Here is a 17,253-nt window from a genome sequence, read left to right on the forward strand (position 1 = left end):
CCTGTTCTGCTGCTATGTCTCCATGCTGCCCTTTCAGCGTAGTCTCATCTGGGCATGCTGCATCCACCTGTTCTGGGTTTCCTGAGGGCACTCGGCACATTTCTTCTCCTTGGCACCTCTGCCATATTTTGCTTGGCCCATTCCTTGCTTTTGGCAGAACTGGGACATTCAGCTGCTTGTCTGAGGGGAGCGAGTTGTGGGAATAAATGAATTTGTGATGCCTGAAAGGGTAGATACTTTCTGTAGTTTTGAGGAATGGATATTTTGAAAATAATGTAGTTCATAAAAAATAATGGAATTAGCAGTGACATAGTGGAGGGAATTCAAAAGAAGACTAGTAATAAGTCCTGAAGCAGATTAAAAAAAAAAAAATTCTTTTCCCCTAGTCTGAGCACTTGGTAATGACACAAATAACAAGTATTTCTCACCATAGAGTGGCAGAGTGGCTCTAACTATTCTGCATTATTAACTTCACACAGACCATGGGAGGCTATCCCTCACTCTAACAAGGTAACCTTATCAGTGGGCTGAGTTTTTTCCTTGTTTGTTTTTCAGTGCCGGTACTGTTCAAAGATGAGCTGATCGTTTGAGGCTTGCAATTTCTTTCAGCACTGTAATTGATCCAGAAGTTTCCCACCACTTTTGCCACTTTTGCTTTTCTTCCACATTAGGAAGGACAATTAATTTAAATAGAAACTTTCCACAAAATGCTCCATCACCGAAAATGGTTCTGGAAAAACTAAAGTGGGTGTCTACCATCTTCCATCAGGGCTGCAGGCTCCCAGCCCCACCAGCTTCCCAGGCAGAGGCACCCAGCTCAAGAGCCCTTGGTTGTGGAGCAGCAGGTCACGGATGACTTACAGGACTAGGATTTATCCTTTGCTGGAACTATCAAAATGCTGGGCTTTTCTTTTTGGTGCCTGTTTTAAACCAAAGTGAAAGCATATTTCAAGAACACATGAAACACATAGAATAACCAAAAGACTCTGGAAAATGTAGGGTAGAGATCATGCTATCTCCAAGGTTAGTTTCTGCCTGTGTGGCCGTGGGTCATAATTACCATTCTCTCTCTCTCTCTCTCTCTCTCTCTCTGTGTGTGTGTGTGTGTGTGTGTGTGTGTGTGTGTTTTCAGGTCAAATAGTCTGAAATGGTGCATGTCCTGTTCCCCCACTCCAAGTAGTGTGCTTTAGCAGCAAATGGGAGGTGGATGAGGTGGATGTGGCATGAGGAATACTGGGAATGCCTGAGGGCCCCAGGCTTGCTGGGGGTGTTTTGGGGTTCACTGTAAGGAAAAAGATGATTGCTGATGTCACATCATCCATCTTGCTGCTGGAGAAGCAGCCTTTGGAGTGAATAATCTCCTGGAAAATGCCCAGGAATTGCCTTTAAGCGGTCCATCCAAAGCCAACTGTCAGTTGAATGATGTGGAAGAGGAGGGTCTGCTTTTCCAGCTCTGATTCAGCAGTACTGCAATACCCTCCTTACTGACAGTGCTCAGCCCCAGGCAGTGTTTCACCACAGCCCTGAACCAGAGCTGTTTCCCAGCTGAGCTGGCAGCATTGAGTCCCTTTGGAGCACTGGTGAAGTGGGGAAGCAAATCCCCAACTCTCTGCTGTGTTTGTATGGTTAACAGAGCAGTTCTCCATGTGCAAACAAGTGTCTTACAGGAGAAAAACCCCAGTGGAAGCTCTGCTCTGCACTTTCTGGCATGAATTTCCCCAGCCTCCGAAATCCAAGCCTTTGAAAGCAAGTTGTGTTAGCTGACGTTGTCTGTGTCTTATGGTAAATCACATCCTATTATTTTGAGTCTAGAATCCACTGGGCTTTGTTACTCACACTAAAAGCTCTTTAAGAATGAACAGAGGGAAGGGATGATGGCAATCATGAGGGCTTAGCTGTAGAAAGTATTTCCTGTTTTATCTCGTAGAAATGGTGGGGGAATCCCAAGAAAGCAAAAGGCATTCCTGCCCCAGCCTGGATTAATGTCACAGGATTCAAGTGACCCCCTTCCTTTAGATTTGTTTGTAAATCCCTCGATCCATAATAGTAACTGTGCTTTTAGTTGTATAACAGCTTTATAAACTCCATAAAGCACCACTGAAATAATTAGTGTGGATCACTACCAGGAAAAAACACCTAATTAATTTGTCTATATTTGGAAGCTTCCAAGCAGCCTTTTCCTTCTTATTTTCCCAGCACAACTCACTTTTGTGAAGCCTGCTTCAGAGCCTCTGAATTTTAGGCCAGAATCAGAAAGGACTATGTAAAGAACAACTTCCATTTGGATTGCATCTCAGCAGACTCTGTGAGGTTAATCTGACCTGGGCAGCTCCAGCAGGCTAAAATGTTTCATAAAAGGATATTAATCAACCTATCTCCATTTTTGAGACTAGAAACCAACTTATCCCATCCTTCTTCACTGTACAGCTTAATTCTTTATCTGTTATATCTGAACAGCTCTTATTTGCATCAGCATAAACCTAGAATGATTCACATTAAGCTAATGTAGTTTCAATTACATGACAATGGTTCAAAGCAGGGAGACTGAGATGTATTGGGATTCACATAATGTTTTGAAATCACCTTAAGTTTGATTTCTTAAGGTTAGCTATATGCATCTCCTTTTGTAAAAGAGATATTTTGGAGTTGATTTATGTCTCCCTTTTCAATGTGATTCTCTTAGCTATTAATCAAAACATTTGAACTGTTCCTGTAAACACTTCAACAAGGCTAAATCTTTCCCCAGTGCATTTTTTCCTAACTGGCTCTCTTGGATCAGTGCACATATTCTGTGGATCACCTGTCTGAGAGCTAATGTGTAGATACATTTCCATACCTTCTATTAATATATATGGGAAATTGTTTTTCTTGTTCTGGCCATATGAAAAAAATAGACAGAACTCATGGTTTGCAGTGCTGTTCCCAAGTCCTGTCCCACTGCAGACTTCGGTTTGCCTGCCTATGCTTTGTCCATTTTTCTCCTCATAGCTTCTATGGAGTGCAGTATTTGGGGTATGCGTGCTTGGGTCCTGAGGGAACTTGGGTGTGCACCTTTCTCAATCTCCCCTTTTCCTTTCCCTTGACTTCTGGTGGACCTGTGATCAGCTGAAGTAAAAACAGCCATCTGGACAGCTGCAAAATTCCCTGATTGCCAGCGATGACTCTCTTGTACCAGCCCCATTCCTTATGAGGAGTATCTTTTCCGTCCACAGAGGGATGGGGAGGCCAGAAGGGATGGGCAGCCTTGCAACCCATTAGCCAAGATCACATGGAAAGCCTCTGGAGATGTTTACATGGCATGACTGGACAAAGTTGTGGGTGGCCTGCTTTAGTTGTTGGGCTGGGCTAGAGACCACCAAAATTCCCCTCCAACAGACATTTCTATGAATTTATGACATAATTTGTTGGAAAACCAAACAGACAGTTAACCAAAGTAGCAAATAAATAAATAAAAAGTACAGAAGAGGTGCAGTGTAAAGTAAAACAGAACCATGCAGGGAAAAAAATGAGATGAGGGTATGTCCAGATGTTTTGCAATAAATTGTAATGACCAATTTAAGCAAAAAGGAAATTACCAAAGACAGGTCTTTGAGCATCTTAAGGGAAATAAGTTATTTATTGAAGTTATTGTTGAAGTTAATGGGATTCTACAGCAAGAGGATTTCAGCAGCATCTGTTGAAAGATGCAGTGACAGACATGGTAACAAAACAATAGCAGAGAGGTGAAGGAGGAACATAAATGTGTTACAGCTGGGGCAAATGGAGCATGAAATGGGTAAAATGTAATGAAATGTTGCAAAGCTTATTTTTTTCTAGCCGTTGTCCAAAGATGATGTTTCACCATCAAAGACCCATATCTTTGAAGACAAGTCCTTTTGGCCAAGGAGTCCTTGACACATTTCCATGCAAGTGACATGGAGGGATATGCCCATTGCTGGGCCCCTGCACGTACTCTGGAGATCAGCTCCAGGGAGGTGCCATCCTGCTCTGCATCAGAGAGTGGGGACCAGAAGGGCAGGCTGGCTGCACTGCCAGTGTCTAACACCCTGTGGGGCAACACCTGTGGTCACTGGTTGTCTTCCAAGGGCAGAAAGCACTTTTCCTGAGAGCTACAGCCAGGAAGTGTAGAGCAAATGTTTTGGGTAGAGGAGGGAGCAACAGTTTCGGGTAGGGGAGGAAGAGAGCATGGCCCTTCCTCTTCCAGTTGAGGGTAGAGGGTGGAGTAATTCAGATGCATTTTTGATGTTATTTTGGACTCTAAGAAAACCAAGTTTCTCTTCTCTTCCTCTTCTATTTATTTACTAATTTTTGGTTGCCACACAGGAACCCTGGAGAGAGCAGGCTTCTTTCAGCCCAACCCTGGTAGCTGTTGAGTGAAAATTATGTAAATCCTGAGAGCATTGTCTGTGTGACAGAAGCTGTTCAACAATGATCTTCCTCTGGTATGACAAGGATTCATTAAATGTAACTGCTTGTGGTCCAAGAAGGGCAAAGCAACAGGTGGAGGCGCTTCAAAAAGCAGCTGGAATGTGGCAGCCAATGTGACCCAAGCCTCATTTACTCCAATAATGAGAGGCACAGTGATACAAAACCAACATGGCATTTACAGTCATGGCATGATAAATGTTCCCCTGTGCTTAACATCGGATCACATAGTTTTTATTCCTGTACATGTAGATTAAAATAATTTGATATGAGCCCTTGCTTTGCCTCATCCCAGTAATGGCCAGGAAGTCTTTGTGATTTGGTCAAGTGCACAAGTGAAGCAGCTGTCAGGCAAAGCCCCTGGAGTGGCTGTCCTTTGCTCAGCTGCCCACTGTGATGAAGTGATTTGGTGTAGCTATGGACACGGCATGGCAGAGCAGGAGCTGTGTGTGCCACAGGGAGCACGGAACTTTGTGGTTTCTTTCAGTGGAGAAATGATCTCCTCCTGGCCAGCTGGCAAGTGTAGGAAACCAGATGATATTCATGTCCTGCAATGGCCATGGGCAGGTGCATTGCTTCCAGGAGATGGCCTTGATTATTTCATTGAAAGAACAGCAAAATGAACATTATCCAAAAGCCTGGTGTCCAGGAGAGGGGAGAAATACCTGAATAGCTGTCCTGTAATGTGACCTCCAAAGCAAATGCTTGGAGCTGGCAGTATGTGCCATCTGTGACCAAAGGGACTTACAACTTTCCTGAGATAATTTTGATGAAGAGCTTGTGTCTAGTGACTTGTTCTGTGAAGAAACACTTGGAAAAGTAAATGGTTTCGAAATTGACACAGACTTTGGAAGAAAAAGGCATTTGGCCTTCATAGAGGAGAAAGAAATAACCTAGGGATGCTGATTTTACCATTGTGACTTTAAATAAGTCAATTTAATTCAGTCTGGCTGAGTCATAAACCAGGCAGACATTACTGACTTTGGTGAAAATTACCTCTTCGGGTGAAGGTACAAGGGGACATGTTGCTTCAGAGCCCCAAAATGTTGGCATTTGTGTTTGTTCTGCTTGAGCTTAAAGTGGCAAGTGCCTTCGCAGGGGAGAAGGACAGTACAATGGGAATAAAACCCCCACAGCAGGTATTGTGTGCAGCACTGCCTGGGGAGTGCCGTAACAGTTGGCTGAAGAAGTAAGGATTTCAGTCTCCTCCAGTTAAAAAAGCACTGTTTAAAAATAATTAATTCCCATATCTGGAGCTAAAGTAGCTGATTTTTCAGACTAATGCACAAACTCTTCCAGTGCCAGTGGCCCCATTTACTTCGATATTTATTACATGTAAACTTTCAGGACACTCTGATCACAACCACAAATGGAATAGAAGGGCAATAAGTCTGTGGTGTACACAGAGCTGGGGAAAAACAAGTGAGCACAAAATATTTGTGGTTGGACACACCAAAGGACAGTCTTTGCTTTGGGATATTCAAGTTGAGCATATTGATTTCTGAAGCAATTAACACATGGTTCTTCATGATCCATTTACTCTTCCTACCAATATACATTCAGGCAATGACAGCCCAAAATCAGAACTGCTCTGGCTTTTTCTGTAGTGAAGATTTTAGAGAGAATAAAAATTATCATACCAATTTCAGACAGCATAGCTGAATTAATAAGCACCATATAAAAAGTGAATTTATCACTTTTAGAATGAGAGCTGAAATGAAAGGAAAATGTATAGAGCTAAAGTGTAAAGGTGAGATATGGCCAATGAGCACAACTGGTATATAATGCTAATTGTTCCACCGCTTTGAACAGACTTGAGTGAGAAAATCAATTAGAATAATTTTATCCTTGAAACATGAAATTTTCTTCAGCATGGCCCAAGCTTGGAATCCCAAGAAAACGGGCCAATGAAAGATAGAAAGTATAAGTGTGGGGTGACATATAATTGGAATTATGGAACCAGTCTTCTATAATAGTATTGAAAAATGTATTTTATGGAAGTTATCTATAATATTGTGTTCTATTGACCAGGCCTTGCTGAAAATTCACTAAAGTAAACTGCATTCTTTGTGTTAATGGGACATCTTAAATGTTTTGTGTAGAATTATTTGAAGTTTATATGGCGAGAAGAACAACAAAAAAAGAAGAAATATTAAGGTGTTAGTTCTGTTAAAGATTGTCTTTGTTTTCAGGTTTCTCTAGCATACTATGGTGCAGATAAAATCACAGATGTCACTTAAACAGAAAAGGAGATCTGACATCTCTGAATGGCTCTGCACGCAGAAAACAACTTGTACAACCAATAGGTTGCACTCTTTGAAACTATATTTATAGGCACTTTTCCCAGTGGCATGGGAGAAAGCAGACTGTGAAGGTACATGGTCATCCTCCTCCTGTTTTTTGTGTGCATTGGCAGTCATCTTCCAGCACAGAGATTTGAAGATTCATCTGGGTGATACCCTCCAAACAGACTGAGATTCAGCCTCCTTTCAGTCCTCAGCTTTGTTTTTCGCTTTGGGAGTCATTGCTCCAATGAAGGAAGATAAACAGGAGCAAATCTCCTTATTTTTCAAGGCTTTTTTCCTTTCACCAGCTATAGGCTGTGAGTAACCAAGTATGTGAATAAAAAAAAGGAAGGGAGAGGGGTTAGGGAAGGAGGAGAAATAGCTCCATGAGTCACCCTGTCCACTATCTTTCTGAAGATTTATATGCTCCCTTCTTAAATATAGAAATGATTTCATTCAATTATTAACTCTTGCAATCTAAACTCTGGGTATGAAGGGGGCTCCTGGATGCTTATTCATAGTGATGGTTCTCTAAAGGAAAAGTGGAGCAATCATGTATAATCTCTGCAATAAATCTTGACTAAAGCAGAAGATGTGTATTTAGAAATGCTTTTATTCAGTGCCTGTCACTTCTGTGTCCGTTAAGCTGTCAGAAACACTAATGACAACTGATGGGTGTTCTTCCACAGAGATTGTCTTGTGGGCTCCAGATCCTACTCAAGTGATGGGTTTTAAAGGATAAAAAGACTTTCCTTTAACCTGTGGAAGCTTTTTATCACCCACATAATCCAATGGGGGTTTAATATTCCATGCTTGGAGGCTCATACATGCCAACTGCTCTTGGTAGGTTGCCTTACTCAGACTGCTTATGATTTCAAATGATGTCTCACTCACCTGGGCAGAGGGGCAACAACCCCATCTTGAAATCAGATAGAGACACAACCCAAAGGTATTGACCACTAGGTTTTTGTGTGGACCTGTGGGATTAGCTCATCTCAGTGAGCTGGTAAGTGGAAACACATACTTGTTGGATCCTTGCGAGGATGTACACTGGGAAATGTTTCATTAGAGGTGTTGAGAATGCCACTGTGTCAGCAAGGTGATGGAGGGAAGTCAGCGAGGCTTTGCTTTTAGTGGTTTCTGCTTCTCAGAGAAGCAGGATAAAAAAGGGAGATGTTTTGATAAAAACAGTTTGAGGGCTGCATTGAAAGATTGAGGATGGGAAAAGGTGCTGGGAAAGGCACTGCCATCTTCTGAGTAAATTAATGCAGAGACATGAATTTGGACCAATATGTTCATTAAAGAAGAAATTCAAATATCTGAGCTGTCCTAAATTTCCATGGGAAGAGTTTTGAAGCTCCAGGAAATTTCCCTATTAATTTTAGGCTCTGAGAGCTAGGTGGGAGTCAATAGTGGAAAATATTATATTTCATCTGCAGAAAACAGATGACTTGGCATCTATCTTGTAAGTGTGATGGTGAAGGCAGTTATTCAGTGTTCTCCTTCCAGACTGGTCAAGCTCTTGGTTGCAGGGTCCGTAGATACTGAAATCAGAAATCAAGCAATGCATCCGTAACTCCGAAACATTGTGGAAAAATATGATTGCGCTTTGAACAATGTGTGTTACTCTGTTCCTTTTTACTTTGTGCAGGCCAGTGATCCATGTTTTATCTTGGTTTTCAGGAATTATAAGCATTTCTTTCTTCTTGTTTGCAAATCTTCACTGACAAGTGCAACTTCTTCATTTTGTAGTGAACGTGTTTCATATTTCCAGGATCAACTTTCCCATTAATTTTCAGGAGATAAAATGCCATGAAGACAGAGGAGGGAGTAATAGCTCTGGTTCCCCTTAAACTAGACCTTTGTGAGTTTCTACCAAGCCAAGTTAATCCAGACTCCTTTATTCATAATTTCCTTTAATTGTTTCACTCCTTTTCCTGGCTGCTTACCTGCCTCCTGTTCACTGAGGTTTCTTTGCCATCAGGGACTGTGATTGAAAATGGGAAAGCTGCTTGGCCATCAGAATACAATTTGTTCCTGGGAGGAGATGAGAGCCCAAAACCTTCCGGAAGATGAAGTGGTGCAGCAGTTGTGGTCAACCTGCCACTGACTCCTGGGTGATGGGGCTGTGAAGCAGGCACTTTGCTTTCTCTCTCTAATGCTGTTCTCTTAAAGGGGGAAAATCCTCACTGGAAGACAAGGGAGAAGAAAGACAGGGAGTGGGAATAGGTACAGGCAGAAAGGCAGAGATTGCAGACAAATGCGCAGAACAAGCTGCAACACACAAAGGTGCACTCAGCCAAAGAGTGGGGAGAGTGGAGGCAAGGACACCATGTCCAGAAGGAAGTATTTAAATATTTGTTCCCCAAATGCAGCCAAAATAAGCGAGAGAATATTGGAGTGTATTTACCTTCTTAGTTATTTCAGGGACAAGCCTGAATCCACTCTTGCCTGCAAAGGTATCAAAATCTCTTTCTAAAAAGCCATTCTGAGTGAGTGCATGGGAGAATGGGATGTGCTGGCATTCATACTCTTACTTACTGTGATGCAGATTTGTGCAGTGAGGCAATTATGCATTGTTTCTCTTGCCCAGCAGTGTGAAGAATGTGAGCATTTCCTCAGCTAATCACTGGCATTGCCTTAGCAGGTGTGTCTTGGACAGCAACTATAGAAAACCACTGTCATTTGCACTGCAACCTCCTGTTATAAAAGAGTATTCTTAGGCAGGGAGGTGAAGCAAAAGTAATCTGATCTTTGCAAGCATCTATTTTGGACAATTATTGCTGATTAAATTTATTAATAATTGCTTGGGAGCACGTAGCTCACACTTCAGATTTACCTTCTGAGGGAAGGAGCGCTTTGGAAAATCTGTGTCTCAACTTGGAACAGGAAAATGAACAATATAAAAATTTGGATACCGTTTGTCTCTTAGGATTCACAAAGAATTTCCAACAAACCATGGAAACACTGGGGCTATTTTTTTTTAGCAAGGGAGCCAGAGAAAACAGTTCCAACTTGGAAGTTTCACAGCCAGCACTTGATTTTTAGAACATGATGTAGTTGTACTCAAGAAGGAGCTGAAGACAGAAGTACTGACCCTGAAGAGGGTAACCATGAACTGTGAGTGATCAGTGCAGTCTGATTAATCTCCAGCATTTATGTCTATCTATGGAAAGATCTAAGGACATCAAGCACTACATTCACCCAATAGTGCTGATTATTTGTTGACTAGATTTGTCATCATCATTACTAGGGATACATTAGAAAAGCAGTGTCCCAGATGAGATCAGAGTTTCCTTATCAAGATGAAACACATATCATTGGCTTGCCCAAGGTAAAATGGAACAGATTAACATGTTTTGCAAAGTGCAATCATATTTTTCTACAGTCTTGGTACAAATGGACTGTAAATTCTTGCCTGCTTGGACAGGTTTGGATCACTTCTAGTTATATGTACGTACTGGTCATGATCAGATATGTGTGTGTGTCCTTTGCAGGGAAACAAGAAATTGGATATCCCATACTCCAGACTGGCTTATCTGAGTGCTTAGGCAAGGTGAATGTGGGCACTTGATTACCTCATCCTCTTTGGAAAAAAGCTGACCCACAGAGAAATCACAGGCATGAGCTGTTTGGAGCCCAGCCTCAGGCAGTCCTGCTTCTGCCATCTGGAACTGGCACCAGGACTTGCAGCCCTTCCTCAGCCCCCAGAGACTGGGTGGTACCCAGAGCTGCTCCCTGCACTCCTCTTCACCATGCTCTAACGTGTGGGGCCAAAAAGGGGTTTCAGCAGTATTTTGAGAGGGGATAGGGCCAGAGATCTATGTTCCCATCTGTATTAGTTGTGTACTGTGACGTGGTGAGGCACTGCCATGAAATGCCCAGAGAAGCTGTGGATGCCCCATCCCTGGAAGAGCTCAAGGCCAGGTTGGATGGGGCTCTGAAGCACCTGAGTTAGATGTCCTTGCCCATGGCAGGGGTTGGAACTGGATGAACTTTAAGGTCCCTTTCAAGTCAAGCCACTTTATGATTCTAGAATACAATCCTATGATTCTATATAGAGCAACATTTTAAAATGAATTTGTGGAAAATGCTTGCAAAATAAACTAATTCATTAAGGGCCCAAATTACCCCTGCACAGCTGCAATTTCCAGTGTGTGGAGGGGAGGACTTGAAGGACTTGAAGGCTGGTTTTATATGAGGGGCAAGGCATTTCCAACTTGCCCTGGTTGAGCTCAGACCTGAAGCTATGCCCTTCCTAATCATTTTTTTTCCTGCTTGGTGCCATCAGCCTGAGTGTTCTCTCTGAGGAAGGCAATAAATTTGTTTGGCACACACGCAATAAATTTGTTTGGCACACTAAGGAGAGTGAAACTTGCTCCCTGCAGGCAATCCTGTACTGTAAAGGCTGAGAGACCTTCTCTTAATTGTTTTTCCTGCCCTGTAGTAAATGGTACACGGTCAGTTTATGCAGTGAAGGGCCTTGCTCACCTGGCAGAGCCATCCCTGATATTACCAACCATGAAGTTATTCCTTGTATGTATGTACCTGCTTAGCATGTCCCCTTATTTATTACCTGCTAGGGTAAGGTATTCAAATCACAAGGACACCACTATGGGAGCAGCAGCCATGATGAAGTAGGTTGTGCCCATGGTCCTGCAACCAAGTCCAAGTTAAGAAGTAACTCAGGCTGAGCTGTTTATTTTGTCACCTTTGTGTGACTGGGTTAACTGCCTGATAAGGAAGCTGCTGCTTTCTGTGTGCTGCACATCTCCTCAGGGCTGTTGGGGCTGCAGAGAGGACAGACAGACTTTCCAGGCCTGTTACATCACTGAGTGCCAACCTAGGTGTCCCTATGGAGCCCTGTTCTTGTGCTTTCTTTTTATTAACCTTGCAGTCTACGTGATCTTCTGAAGTAAAGACTGGGTCATTTGTTTGCTTGCTTGCTCTTTCTGTGGACAAGCAATACTGCTCTCCTCCCTCAAATGTGAGAAACAAGAGGCTTCTCCTGCTCCCCCAAAACCACTCCTGAACTCCCTCCTTTAAAACCAGAGGGAGAAAGAACTGCCTCAGCATTTAGAAGTAGTTTGAATGGGAATTCTATTTTGCCTCTTTAAAGACATGGAAGAGAATCTCAGAATCAGGACTGGAATGAGGTCTGTTTCTCCAGTGTGACTGAAGATTAGGTCCAGAATTTTGCCCGAGGATCAGGTCAGTCCCTCTAGGGTGACATCAGCCTGGTAAGTGCAGGTGTACTTTTTTGTCCTGTGAAGGAAACAAGAACAGCTGCTTTGTATTATAGGGAAAAGGACCGTGTTATGTTGCTCAGATCCCACTGATTTGCAGAGAAATCATACATTTGATGCAGGGAAGCCTGTGTAACTTGTCCTTCTCACACATATGAACCCAGATGGCTGAGATGAAGCCTATGAAGATGTAGACAGTAAAAGATTTGTTAAAGTATCATATGGCAAGTGTGTATTATGTGTCTGGCTGTTGTGCTGGTGAGGGAGCCAACAGATGAAGTCCTGAAGGATCAGTTACTGTGTGTATAACCCTTCTGCCAAGGCATGACTGGCAGCAACAGCAGCCACAGTCAAATTTCACCCCGTTTGGAGGCCCTGAGCTTAGTGATCTGTTTTTCCTGGCAGAAACAATTGCCTGAAGAGGCAGAATTTTGTCAAGGCAGGAGAAACAGGAGAGTTTCCAAATAAATAACACCTTGTTCCTTTTTCCTAAAGAATGCTAAAATTAAAAACTTGAAACAAAGTTTCCTTAAAAATCTAAAGAAGGATTTTCCTAAAAAATCTTTAAAATCTGGAACAAGCTCCCCCCCTTCTCCTTCCCTTGCCTCCTACCGGCTGTCTTTTACTGCTGTACCCTTAATCTGGAGGTATCTGGGAGATCCATTCCCCACTGTGTGGCACCTGGGGCCATGCTTTAGTGGTGGACTTGGCAGTGCTGGCTTAAAAGTGATTCAAGAATCTTAAAGATACTGTTCAATCTAAATGATTCTGTGGTGAATAGAATTCACCACAGCCTTTGCCCTGTGGTGAAAGTAGCTGCAAACTTTCTGTAGCAGGAGGCGATGCAGAGGCCCCTAAGCAGAAATGTTCACAGAAGGGTACCAGAAACAAAACTTGCCTTGCAGGAAGAAAGTTTTGCTAAGTTTTGGTCTGGGGTGGGCTTGAAGGAGAGAGAAAAGAGTGAGAACAGAAACATAAGGAAAAGTAGCAGAAACAGCTATGAAACACTGACGCCAAGAAACAAAGAAACCCGCCTCTGCAGATTTTGGAAACAGATTCCATAGAGAAGCAGGCCTCTGCATATTGTCTCCAAGTTCTTCAAAGGTTTTACTCCTTTCGGTTTCTCTTTGTACAGGGGATGACCTGAGAGTTTGCCTGCAGCTGGTCCTCCTGATGTTAAGGGACTGGAGTGAGAAGGGAGCGAGATGGTGGGAATCAGAGGGAGGATGTTGGGGCTCAGCTGAGCTGAGATTAATCTGAAGGGAAAGGATGGTTGGAGGGGAGAAAGGCACAGGGGCTGGAAGACAGTGAGTAGAAGGTGTAGGGTGGCTTCTGGGGGCTTGTCCCATCCCAGGAACAAGCACAACTGGCTCTGCCAGCTCCACTGGTGAGGTGAGGCAGGCTCAGCATCAGCAGCAGGCATGGATCAGGCCCTGGTTTCTGTTCTATTTGGGGCTCTGCTTGTTTGGGAGTTTTAGAGGAAAGCAGTTCTTTAATCCATGCATTCTATTGCTGTCCTTTTTCATCCTTCAGAGATTAGGAGAAATGTAGTCTAGGCTGAGAGCACACCTAAAGTCAGCCCTGTGCGTGACTGTGCTGTGCAAGCTGCCTGCACCAGATACTCGCTCAGCTATACCTCCTGCCTGCATGAGATAAAGTTTGGTGGCAGTGCTGTGGCAGGGTCAGGGATGCAACCCTGCAGGCATTTAACATCCTGGAAGCTTGATTAATACTGAAGAGAACACTGAGGTGCTTTAGCTCACTGCTGTTTTCACTTCTCATGCATCAAATGTGGAAGCATGCCTTGAATGCACAAAGAGGAATATTTAATAGCAATGATGTAATACCGTGGCACTGGCTCAGTGCTCTCTGGCGTTATTCAACACATCTTTCTCAGCAGAATGATGGTAGTGAAAGGAGATTTTACTAAGAGAGAGCAGCTCAGTGTATCGTTAAACATTCAGAGAAACGGCATTTGAAAGGTGAATGGTACTCTTATCTAATCAACATTAATAATTCAGCTTAGTCCAAGAAAGCTTATTGAAGCTTGTTCTTTGATGCCAGAAAACCTTTACTAAGGTTTTCTGGCATCAAAGCATTCTTTCTCAATTTAATTCATAAGCTCCTAATAAAGCCAGTCCAGGTAAAGTATTTTAACCTGACTCCTACAGTTAAAAATGTTGCTGAAATTATTTCAGGTGGGCTGTGGTAAATAGGTAGAGTAAATTTTAGTAGAAATGTACTTTTTCACTCTGTTTCTGAATCCCAAGATTGTCATCCTTGGAAGAACAGAAATCATATGTATGGAAACACACTTTTCCTTCCTCTTCTTCTGTGTGCCTTTCTTTTTTTCCTAGCTGTCCTCTCTGGTGGAAATGCTGCCGTCTGACATGATTGGCATAAACAGGGGTGAACAGGGAGAGTATTCTTTATACCAGGAGAATGAAAGATCATGCAAGATTTCCAGAGTAACTTCCTTTAACACTGAGACATCCCAAGCCACTATTACAGAGTCAGTACAATTGCTAGGAGACAATGATCTCCTGTTCTTTTATTAAGGTAATAATGGAAAGAGCACACTGACTGACTGGTCCTACCAAAATTGCAATGTAGAGAAACTCCAGGGAAAGAGAAATAATTTTCTAGCCTCCACCTTGCTATGATAGACAAGACTCTCCATAGGAGTGAGTTTTACCACGGCTGATCATGCCATACCATCAGAAATGTTGATGTTTATCTCAGTATGGTCCATGGCACCTGGTATGAAAAGGGAACCTCTAAAACCAGTTATTTCTTTGACACCACTGTCCTTTCTAAGACGAGTTACTGGAAGAGAATGAATGGATTGCTGTCAATAGTATGCCCAAATTTTCAGGTGTTAATTTACTTCCTTCCACACTTGCTAATTTCAGAGGGATCAAGGTGGGTATTTGTCTTCTGGTGATGTGGAGGGAAGAAATTGGAGGTACAAAAGGAGGTTGCAAATTGGAGTCCTTAGAGGTCCAACTGCCCATTTCCTGCAGGGACCCTATGCCAAGGATACTTGTTGAGATTCTTACTGGCTGGAGAAAGAAAAGGAGCTTTCTTTTTCTATTCAATCCTTCATAATTAGTACCAAGATTTTCAAAAGCTGGGAGAGTCAAGGGAGATATTTGCTGTTTGAGCATCTCCAAAAACAGTTACTCCAAAGTATACAACAACAACAACAAAAGGAAAGGAAAGGAAAACAAAAGGGTTGCCTCTGCCTGAAATGCCTAATCCTGCAAATGTGTTTTGTGGGACCACCGTCATTCCTTAGAGGTATCATAAAGTTCAGGTGTTGGAAGCATTTTTACCTTATCTGTGGAAAATGATAGTTCTGGTGAACATTTCTTCATCCTTTCCATTTCAGGACTCTGAATAACATATCCACCCATGGTTGTTGAGAGAAGTAATTTCTACAGGCAGAAACACCCTCTTTGCATTTCTCAGCTTTTCCATCTCTCAGACTGAGAGTATTTGCAAACCCTGTAGATGCACTGGAAAGGTCACTGGGTTGTAAAGTGCTGTGGTACATCAGGATGTGAGATGCTGCAAAAGAAGAAAATACTTTAATTTTTCTTTTTCACTCCCGTAATATGCCCATGGGTGTTCTTGCTTCAGTGTCATCTTGATTATGGGAGTCTTTTCACTGCTTAAAAACAATTAGTGGTTTTTTTTTTTCCAGGCTTGATCATTTATCTGCCTTCAAAAATTTGTGATTGCATGTTTTGGGTTTGAAAAACATTTGGATGGCATTGAGGAAATGGTAGTTTTGTGCCAAGAGGGGAAACAATACATGAAAATGATTCTTGCAGGTAACACAGAGGAAGAAGGAGCACAGAGCATCCTAGTGAAGACAGCAGAGAGTTGGCACTTAGGTTTCCAGCTGAAGTAAACCCACATGGCACTGACCAAGTGCTCCCAGAATCCATGCTGTCCCAGCCTCCACAGCCCAGTTAACACCGCATTTGGAGTTCCCATCTCCTCCCTTCACTGTGCTCTCTACTGCTGTGTTTAACTCTTTGGCAGGTTTTAAAGTGGATCATTTGCCAGCTAAGCCATTTACATCAGCCACTCAGAAATGGCTGTTTGTGTTGTCCCCAGTGAGGTGGAAACCATCAGAGAGAAGGCTGGAGCTCACTGGTGGCTGGCACTGTTCTGCCTGCCCCAGGAGGGAGTTTCTGACTTAGCCATGTTGGCATGCTCTCGTACAGCTTTTCATAGTGGATGACCAAAGTGCTTTTTTTCTGTTCCAAATCAGGTGGCAGGGACTTGAGCCAGGGTCTCACAGATGTCAGGGCAGCATTCCATGCAGCAGTGTTGGGACACACTGGGTATTATCCAGTTTAGCCATGCTTTTCTTTTTACTGCAACATTTGTTATGAAGTTTTAGAGAGTTCATTAGCTGTGTTGTAGTGGTCTAAGTATCAAACATTATTGTGATTTTTTAATTCTTTAAAAGAGTCTAGAAATAGGTTTATTATAGGCTGTTTAATGGTGTTCATTTCATGTTCATCTATTCAGCATTATGCTTCATTAGCTGCAGGCTTGTTGGATGACAACATGTAATCAATCAATCAATCAATCATGTACCATTTGTGGTTATTCTGCTCATAAAGCCAGATTTATTTGTTTTGGTATCCAGACTGGAATGCATTTGTCTTGTGCTTTTCCAGTGCTGAACCATAGATAAGACCAGTTGTTAGTCTCTGAGAGATCTGTCTGGTCAGGAAACTGTGCGAAGAAAACAAACTGTCTCCTTAATTAGAAGGCTGTGGCTGCTCCTGATTTGAATGACTACATGTCCTCTTTCTCTCACATTAATAAATTATTAGTCACATGAGAAGTCAGATTATTTTTGGTGGGAATTCCTAGTTAGTGCTGCGTGGGTGGACCCAGCAGAAAACCCTGGTTATCTTTGCAAAGTAGTCTTGATGGAGGCCCCTTGGCCTTCAGGAAAGGATAAAGTGCCATTTGGAACTCTGGCAATGGTACTGGGGAAGCCTTGGAAACCCCATATACAATATGAGGGATGGCACTGTAAGCCCATTTTTGAAGATGAAACATTAGTCATTCTTTATGGCTACATCTTGTGAATAATTTATGAATGTTAGACTGTTGGGAAAAAAATGTGTGACATAGAGTTCAGGAGAAAAGAAGGAGGAATTGTAAGGTCACACAGAGAAAATATGTAAATTAGGAAAATTGCTATTACTCCAAGAAATCCCTCCAACCCATAAAATGCAAAAGTTTTTTACCTACTCCTTTGCATGGTG

The 17,253-nt window shown here is 42.6% G+C and overlaps 1 long non-coding RNA gene across 1 annotated transcript in view; it reads left to right on the forward strand.

Annotated features, from left to right (window-relative positions):
* The window catches only part of LOC102070494 (uncharacterized), a 112,555-nt gene that overhangs the window by 62,444 nt on the left and 32,858 nt on the right, over positions 1-17,253 (forward strand). The window lies entirely within an intron of this gene.

This window comes from Zonotrichia albicollis, chromosome 3 (genome assembly GCF_047830755.1).
Source record: "Zonotrichia albicollis isolate bZonAlb1 chromosome 3, bZonAlb1.hap1, whole genome shotgun sequence".
In the NCBI taxonomy this organism is placed as follows: domain Eukaryota; kingdom Metazoa; phylum Chordata; class Aves; order Passeriformes; family Passerellidae; genus Zonotrichia; species Zonotrichia albicollis.